The 10,372-nt window shown below is 37.5% G+C and overlaps 1 pseudogene; it reads left to right on the top strand.

The window, feature by feature from the left end:
* The first annotated feature begins 524 nt into the window (after positions 1–524).
* LOC125349825 lies at positions 525–607 on the top strand (annotated as a pseudogene).
* Positions 608–10,372: the final 9,765 nt, after the last annotated feature.

Genomic DNA, 10,372 nt, shown 5'->3' with positions numbered 1-10,372 from the left:
TTAGATGTGGATATCTCTGCGGGAGGTAATATTCAGCCTCCCACAGAGAGGAAGTTGAAGCTGTTCCCTAGTGACTGGAGGGCCATGGTCCAGCAGGAAAAAATCTATAAAACAGGAGATGAGATCTGTGGCTTTTAGAACACAGACACCACTGAGAAATGGCAAAAGAAGAGATTCTGGGAAATAGGTGCCGTAACCAATCGCCTGTCCTACCTTCTAGTTTCTATAGAGCCAGTCATCAGATGAATCCAAAACAAGGGTACACATGATTTTGTTAAATTTCTAGATATTTCACTCCATTATCTTTCATAGTTTCATTTTTATATCCAGAATATCATAGCTTTTCTAAAACACTGTACTGCCACTCCAGAAATAAGCCACCTGAGTCTCCCTTAATTCCTTCTTGTAAGGCTCCCATGGGGTGGGGGGGTAGCCCCATAAACCTCCTGGAGACAAGCTTGGAATCCAATGGAAAATACCTTGGTAAAAATAACATAGGAAAGGCTCACATTAAAACATTAATTAAGACTAAACTTTCAGGGATCATTTCTATAGCTTGTTACTAAACATTAATTAGTGGAAATTTCCAAGTAATGAAAACACTTGTTAGTATTTATAATATCTTAAAGGGATAAGTCATGTATTAAAACATTTCTTGTAGCCGGTGCTGGTGGTTCACACCTGTAACCCCAGCTACTCAGGAGACTGAGATCTGAGGATCGTGCGTGGTTCGAAGGCAGCCCAGGCAGGAAAGTCTGTAAGTGTCTTATCTCCAATTAGTCACAGAAAAGGCTGGAAGTGGCACTGTGGCTCAAGTGGTAGAGTACTAGCTTTGAGCACAGAGGAACGCAGGGCAGTGCCCAGTCCCAGAGTTTGAGCCCCAGGACTCACAAAAAAGGAAGAAGAAGGAAGATGAAAGAAGAAGGAAGGAGGAGGAGGAGGAGGAGAAGGAGGAGGAACAACAACAACAACTTTGCTCCCTCTACATGTCACCAAGTAGAAACACAATCATTAGCAATCATCATTGAGAATTTGAAAAGACTGCCTTCCATATACCAGAAATCACAACTTCTCATAAAATACAATGCAGACTAAAGCAAAGACTTACCAAACTAGGACTACTGGAAGGAGTGAAAAAGTCTGCATAGGAAATACATTTTTAAAAATCTCCAAACTTTCATTCATTAGCCTCCTTCCATACCCTCAACTCAAAACAGAGGGGGGGGAAGATTACCAACTCTTCAAACACAGTGAAATTGTCAGATCGCACTTCAGGACATGACTAGGTTCCAGAATTCCTAAGATTTAGCTTCATAGAATGAAGAAAATGGTAAATAGAATACGCAAGGCATAGGACTGTTACTGATAGATACGGTTGTGGTTTCCTTTGGTGAAACCAGTTATTTTAAAGCCAGTGAGGAACAACCCTCAGACTGTGAGAACTACAGAGAAATACTGCCTTCTTGGATCTGCCTTCATAGGCAATCTGATTGCTCTGCCACACACCAAGGGATTTCACATGTATCCTTGAAACCCAAAAATGTCAACAGGCTTTGTCTAAATGCAACTCAACTTTTATCATTTTGTTTTATCCTTGGATCATCAATATGGAAAACTGATTTAATGTATCTTTGGCAATCTCTATTTGTTTCCTCTGTTCTCCCATGTGTCATAGTATATGCATATTAGATGTGTATCTACTGTTTCTTGTCTTGAATTTACATATGTTATTTCTGCAAATTTCCACAACGTGTTTGCGTTTGTCTTCTATTAAAGCAATCTGATTTTCATAGGATGCAATTTTCTATTCATATTGTCATGGGTGAGGGGGAATTTTTAAGCTGAGAACTCAGGATTTTGTCTGTGCTGGCATGCACTATCTACCTCATGCATAGTTGGGATCCTGGACATGAACCACCGTGTCAAGCTTATTGGTTGAAATAGGAGCTTTTTACTCAAGCTATACTCACACTTTTTTTTTTACAGTCCTGGGGCTTGAACTCAAGGCCTGGGTGTTGTCCCTGAGCCTCTTTGTGCTCAAGATTAATGCTCTACCACTTGAGCCATAGCATCACTTCTGGATTTTTCTAAGTAGTTTATTGGAGATAAGAAATGCATGGACTTTCCTGCCCAGGTTGGCTATGAACCACTATCCTCAGATCTCAGCCTCCTGAGTATTTAGGATTACAAGTGTGAGCCACCAGCTCCCAGCTATACTCACACCTTTTACTCAAGCTATACTCAACACAAACTACTCTTGAGCATAAAAACACAATTAAGAAATATAATTCCATTTATTTTCTTAATTAAACTAGCTCAACTTGTTACCAAAATTATCTTCTCTCATAAATTAACAAACCAACTGTAAAACAAAACTACAGAATAACAGCTTCAATGAAATAAGTTTACTGACTGATAAATACCCTTGTTAAGAAAAGGAAAAAATGTGACCTCTGCTTACAGAAATCAGATGAGGCCTGAAAAATAAAATCACTTAAAATTGTATTACCAAGGTATCACCACTATTAGCCTTTGGATAAGCAAATATGGATAAATATTTCTCCTTTTCTTTCTCTAAATACACATGCTTATATAGTTAAATGCTAACAACTTTCTGTGTGGGGATATTACATGTGAAAATAGACATATAGATAGAACAGATAGATAGATAGATAGATATTCATACATATTCTGAGAGCTTTACTGAACAATATCATGAACATTCATCCATGTCAATAAATATAGATCAACACCATTTGTAATAGTCACACATTATTCAATTACACTTATGTACTATAATTTAGTAAACCAGTTTAATGGATGCTTGGATTATTTTCAATTTGATTTTATTATGGCCAGTTCTGTGATAGACACCTTGGGCTTAAATCTCTTCTAATTTTGTCATTACTATCTAAACACCTGGATAGTTAGGATTACAGGTGTGAACCACCAGCATAAAATCAGTGACTACACACTTATAAGAAATGATATTTTATGTGAGATAAGAAACTAGGGTACTGTGAGACCTCAAAGCAAAGCACTTGGCCTGTAACAACTAGAAAACAGTTTTCACTGGCATGGCCTTTCTATGCTAGGTAAGTTGCAACTAATTGGAATTATTTTTCCCCATTGACATATAATTGGGAAAGGAAAGTTCCATAGGGATTCCTGATAATACACATTCATCTATATTATAAAACAATATAACAAGAGATGATAGTTCTTGTACAAGCAACTCCAGACATTGTAATACAGCAAATTACAACAGTCCAGCCAAAACAACATTTAGATAATGATCAATTCCTATTACACTGGGTCAAATACAAGCCCTAAAGAATGGAAGATAAATATATCTTTCAGTGGCCTGTGTAAATCCCTTTGGTTGTGGGGGGAGGTGGGGAAGTGAAATATCACTGAAACAATCAATATCTTTATTGATTAATCAAGCTACTGTGATTTATTGGGCACTCATTCATTTGTTTGTTACAGTCATTTCATGCATTGCCTCTGGCTGTGATAAATGATCTGGCCTCCTCCTTGGGGAAGAGGGAGGCTTTCGCAGTCCTTCTACTAGTGTGGGCCATCCAGGCCTAGCATATTATTTCCAAGGAAGGCTGAGGGCTACAGCCCTCAGCTGTATGCCTGACATGTAGAAGGTCAGATTCACATGGGGTGAGGAGCCCAACAGTAGCAGGAACTCATACAGATATCAATTCTAGATTCTTTCGAAATGAGCAATGAAAGCTAAAGTGGAAATATGATTAATGTCCACAACATTGATGTCTATTAAGATAGTTATTACATATTCTCAGAATGGACTGGGTATTTTCCAGTTGTTTATGCTTTCATTATGAAAGCAGTAGTTAATTTCCATTAACTGTGTGATATATGTAAATATATAGCTAATATATATGTATATATGTAAATATATGTTATATGTGTATAATATATGTATATATGTGATATATATGTAGATACATACAGACATATTACATATATTATATGTATCTATATATTCTACATAATTAAAATTATATACATACATAAGTATATGTGTATATGTATATATGCTTCTGCATATGTGTGTGTGTTTGTGTATAATTTTAATTTTGCATCCCAGGTTACTGAAAAATGCTTTCAATGGACATTCTGCTCCTTTGAAAACTTCTTTGGTTACTTTGCTAAGATGATAACACTTACATTAGAATATCTAGTCCAAAAAATCCGAACACTGGAGCAACCAAGCACGGTGTATTCTCTTTGACTTAGTTATACACTTATCCCTGCCCTTAGTTAACTGCAAAATGCTATTTTACCCCTTGCATGGGTGAAGCAGGAGCGTGTGAGGGCAGGTCCTATCTTCCTTGGTTAAGTGGCCTGCCGTACTTTGGGCCTGTCAACTGGAGAAAGCTAAAGCTCCAGATGCAGATGATACCTAGCAAATTGACACACAACCATTCTTGTTCTCACAAAGCTGACAAAATAATTCTGCTATTACTGTAGTAACATTTGGCTTTCTGGAGATAAACTGCACATTTTCTTAAATTTCTACCCCTAATCAAAGACAGAACTATTTCTTGTAGCCATTTTTGTTCCCGTGGCATGAGACCCTTAATGCTTAGCCAATCAGGCCAAGATTTTCACTAGCTTCAATTTGAAACTTTCCCTGTAGCAATTCAAATCCCCAAACATTTCAGATATCCCCTATGAAATTCAACTTCTATTCTGGGCTCCTGGCCAAATTCCCATATTTCATGACCTTCTCCCTTCAACCCTGAACATCTGTTCCTGCTTTATGATTTTTTTCCCCCTAATGAGCTGATTGCTCAAATTCTGCCAATCAAAAGCAGTTCTTCCTGAATCTTCTCAAACTCTGTATCTGGAAGGAAAAAAAAAAGCTACAAGTTGTCTTCTAATAATCTACTTCAGCATCATTATCCATGGCTTCATTTGGCCTTTCCAAAGATATTACATTACTCTCTGAACCCACTTCAAACATCATATCTGGACACATAGCTTTTCTGATGCAGTAGTAACAAAGCAAGAGAATTATCAGCAATTAAAATACACTCCAATTCTTTCATGTCACAGATGAAGATAATCTCAATTTCACATAGGAATTTATAAATGGAATAATATGCAAAAAGAGCTAGTGCTAGAGTATGTGTATCTGGTAGGCAGTATAATGACCCATTTTCCTCCCACCACCAATGGATATCACAGTAACCCCAACACAGATAGCAATAAACTCATCAATGTTACTCCTCAACAGAACAGAGAAGCAAAAGAACCTCACAGTGCCAGTCTATTGAGTGCCACATACCTGAGTACATGCACAGATAAAAAACAACCAAAAAAGAAAACATGCCCTCTCAGAAAATACTTTGAGGTAAAGACTACAAGGTGACTGACAGTTAAAGAACCAGAGGCATTCAGGGTCTTTGTCCTTAGCTGACACTGCTTAGGGATGACCTCTGAGTCTGATGCCTTCAGTAAGATCAAAGAAGACTGTAGGATGCAGGCTATGATGCCTGACAATGTTTTTAGTCTGGTGTTTCACACTTATTTGCCCAGAGAGGATTTCCTTAGCTCTCTCTCCCACTAACCCACCCAGATATGTGTTCCCATATGTGTTCCTATATGTTGCTCCCTATAACTCTACTTGCCTCGTCCAAGCATCTGTCACACTGGTTATATCTGCTTGTTTAATACTAGTCCACCTGACTCCAGAATAGCCTTCAACCCCTTTGCACTGCTTGCAGCTACATTTCCAATGTTCTGCATACTTTCTGACACATGGCACAGGTACCATGATGGATGAATGAAATGAAACTAAATGAACCATTCATCATTAGATGTTCAGAGTATTTGAATTAAATATATACTTTACTACAAACATTTAAAGTTGAGGGTAAGTGGATAATATGCCATTGAATTAATAAAATAAAACTTTTTTTTATAAAATAAAACTTCATATGCTGATTCCTTCAACTCATTGACCCCATCAATGAAATAGAAAGCACTAACTTAATTTTTGTGCTAAATAAATCCTGATACAAACATCCACTTTACAAATATTCATGTAATTTTATAATAACTAGAATAGTAATTTCACATTACATTTGAGTGGGTATAGTTTTTTCAGACTAAATTTTATACTTACGTAATGTTTAAAATACTCCAGTGAGAATGCTAGCCTTAAGTAAAAGAACTCAAGGACAGTACCCAGGCCCTGAAGTCAAGCTCTGGTACATACACACACACACACACACACACACACACACACACACACACACACACACACATACATTGTTGCTTGAGGGATAGGAAGTATTGAGGGCATTGCATTGCTAGGCAGGCACTGTAGCACTTGAGCCATGCCATTACCTCAAGAGTTGTCTCTAGAATACTATATAAAATCTCTGGAAATTTTCACTTAATAATACTGTTTTTACAGGTAAAGGCCAAAATTGATGCTGGCAGCCTCATGAAAATGAAAAGAGGAAGGTCTTCGACAACAGTAAGAAGCATTTTAGACTCAGACGTGTAACAACAACACTGCCTGGATGACAAATATGGAAATAGAGCACCTGCCCACTGCTACAGTCACTTCATCTCCACACAGTACAAAAACGTTCTAAAACATGAACATCTTTCAAGAGAGGGAAATACGTTTCATCACTCTTTCTAATGGCTTTTCCCGCTTCTTTTTCTTCAGTGCTTCTGTTTCACAAGAGCTGAGGAAAAAATATTTCGGGAGCATTTATAAGTTTACTAATTTGAGATTGTGTCACAAGAATGACTAGAATTAATTGGTATTAGTCTTATAAACACGTATTTCTCCTCGTTTTAGCTTTGTAGAGGAACCACCTTCCTTCAGTGCATAGACTATGTGCTAAATGACCTAAACAGATGGTTTAATAACATCAGCTGCACTTGAAGAAATCTGCAGATTGCAAAAGTCATCCTAAATATATTTGTCCTCTGCTTCCTTTCAGCCCACTCTAGGCAAGACCTGACAGTTTCATCAGGACTCCAAAGTCACTGGCTACTGACATCTCTCATCCAAACCAAAAGGAATCTTTATTGAAATTAGCATTGTATAAAGATAAAAGCATAATATTCAGGCTGGTGTCGGTGGCTTACGCTTGTTATCCTAGCTAATCAAGAGGCTAATATATGAGGATTGTGGTTCAAAGAATAGCCCAAGCAGGAAAGTGCATGAGTCTCTTACTTCCAATTAACCAGAAAAAAAGCCAGATGTGGCTGTTACTCCCATGGTATAGCACTAGCATTGAGCTAAAGAAGTTAAGAGACAGTGCCCAGGTCCTGAGTTCAAACTATAAACACACACACACACACACACACACACACACACACACACACACACACACACACAGTTCCACCTGACAATACTTCAGTATACGGCAAAGAAAAAGCAATTTTTATAACATGAGCAACAGAGAAAGAATCTGTTGTTCCTCTTCGTAGATTAAAATTCTCTTTTTTTTCCTAAGCCTTTCTATATCTAACATGCCCAATTTTTCTGCAGTTCAAATGATCTGCATGAGCATATTACCCTGATTAATAGGCAGATACATAGTGAATACTGCGTTGAAAAACATACAAGTGAATTTGCTCCTGTCAGGTTCTTTTTAGTTTTTGAAATATATAACAAAATCCTGGTAGGGCCTGTGTGCCAGTCTGCATGTTGGTATATATATTTCATGCTGCCATATGGGGCAGTCTTCAAAAGAGTAACCTTAATTTATTTGAACAGATTTGTGTCATTAACCCTCTTAGAAAAAGGAACCAGAAAAAAAATTGCTTTTGCTCAAAGTATTTTCCTGGCTTATTAGCCAGGCTTGTGGCTGACTAAATACAAGTACCCACCATTAAGGGTTAAAATGTTGTTATCCATGAAGGTAATCAGTCACCTAGTGAACACAGTAGTACAACACAGTATTAGTTATTAATAAGCCTTTGCTTCCATTAATACATTATCAATTAGTAATGTACAGAGGAGGAGAAAATAGTTTGGGAGACAAGAAACAAACGGGGGGATGAGACCATGGAGTATTGTGGGAGTTAGGAGAGAGAAATTGGAGGGAATTATCAATTAGAATGAGAATCTTCTTAGCCATGACATTTTAGGGGCAGGTACCCCAAAGAAATGTGAATGTGAAATTCTGAAAGAAGTGATAGAAAGGGACCAAACCCTTAGCTTTCTTCATTCTTTTAACATTATAATATTGTTTTGGTTTTTGTTTTGTTTTGTTTTGTTTTTTGGTTAGGAAGACACTTATTTTTTTTTCTCAAATTTTTATTATCAAACTGATGTACAGAGAGGTTACAGTTTCATACGTTGGGCATTGGATACATTTCTTGTACTGTTTGTTACCTTGTCCCTCATGCCCCCCTCCCTCCCCCACTTTCCCTCCCCCCGCCCCAGGTGTTCAGTTCACTTACACCAAACAGTTTTGCAAGTATTGCTTTTGTAGTTGTTTCTCTTTTTTTACCCTGTGTCTCTCAAATTTGGTTTTTAATGTATCTGACCTTCCATTTTTGTCTAACAAAGCTAGTGTACTGTTTTTATGCTCTGGGAAGATAAAATTCTGATAGAAATTCTGTCACTCAGAACCTTTGTATTTCCTGTTTAAGGATAATGAGGGTTGGGAATATGGCCTAGTGGTAAAGTGCTTGCCTCATATACATGAAGCCCTGGGTTTGATTCCTCAGCACCATATATAGAAAAAGCCTGACGTGGCGCTGTGGCTCAAGTGGTAGAGTGCTAGCCTTGAACGAAAAGAAGTCAGGGACAGTGCTCAGGCCCTGAGTTCAAGCCCCAGGATTGGCAAAAAAAAAAACAAAACAAAGCAATTAAGGATAATGAAATGGTGGTAAATTCTATTAGTTGTTTCAAACTGGCTTCCAGTCACCCTTCTAAGAAATTCTTGTAGATGTTTTAGGCCTTTCACCTCTCCTCATCTTTGAATTAAATTCTCAGTTGTTTTACTCAAACATCATCCTTATCCTTGCCATTTGATGAAAAATTTTCACCTTAACCTTGCTGTTCTTCTCTAAGGATGTTTCTATTCACTCATGAATTGTTGTTGTTTTTTTTTCTTTTTCCCATACCTATACTAGTTATGCCAGTGGTTTATATAAGACCAATGTTTTTGGTTTTGTTTTTTTTCAGTGCCAGATAGCAAACCAAAGGCTTGGTGCATGCTCGGGCAATGCTCTATTACTGAATAAATAGCCAATATATTATTTTCAATTGCTGGAATATTGACTACAGCTCAGCTATTACTTGGATAATCTCTAAAGATTTGGTGGGGACATTGTGGCTACTCTTGGGTAAAGTCAAGAGATTATTTTCTAAAGATTATAATGTCTATACATTTGGAAGGATTAGAGCTAGGATCACAGAATGTTAATACTGAAGGAAAGTATAAAAGTCACCTTCTCAGATCAAATCATATATACCAGGTAGATAATAAGATGAATAGCTAGAGAGATGGAGAATTTTTTTTCAAGTTCTAAGGCTAAGCTTTCACAAAAATTGTTATTCTGAAATCTTGTATCAGAAGTCCTAGATAATGATCTGAATCAAGGATTCACATACAAATGATAAAGAAAAGTGCCCAGGTAGACCTAGTGTAGGGAAAGAACCATAATCTCCAGGCTGTCAGAATTTCTGGATTTCTATAGGCAGCAGTTCTAAGAGCCCACAGGCAGTTTGCAGGAAAGTCTGAAGATACATGTCTATGTCTGTCAGAGTTTTGAATCACTGTGACAAATACATGAGAGAAATAATGAAAACAAGGAGACAAAATTTCTTTTGACGCCTTGCTTCAGAGGTTTCAGTCTATGATTGTCTGGCTCTGTAACCTTTAGGCCCATTGCAAGAGAAATGTCATGGAAAGAGAGGATAATGAAGGAAAGTAGTTCACCTAACGGTGGCCAGGAAAATAAAGGAGAAAAAAGAGAATGGGATAGAAAGTACCTTTCTATGGCATGCTTCTATCCAATGACCTATAGCCTGCAAGTACGCCTCACTCCCTACCTCCCAACCATGGTATGATATTATGAATCCACAAAGAGATTAATCTGTCCATTGGGTCAGGGATCTAATCACTATCCAACATCCTATCAGCTGGCAACTAAGATCCCAGTATGTGAGCCTGTGAAGGACATTTTATATTTAAACCATAACAGTCTGCCTCTGGCTCCTAAAAGGTTCCTGCCCATTTTATAACAATGCAGAATACATCCAGTTCAAAGATACTTACTTTGTGCAAGATATATATTAACACAAGACAATATGCAGAAACTTCCTCTTCTTGAGCTTTCCATTCTGGGCATTTTG

Source organism: Perognathus longimembris, chromosome 3 (genome assembly GCF_023159225.1).
Source record: "Perognathus longimembris pacificus isolate PPM17 chromosome 3, ASM2315922v1, whole genome shotgun sequence".
NCBI lineage: Eukaryota > Metazoa > Chordata > Mammalia > Rodentia > Heteromyidae > Perognathus > Perognathus longimembris.
This window is presented reverse-complemented; position numbering and strand designations above follow the sequence as displayed.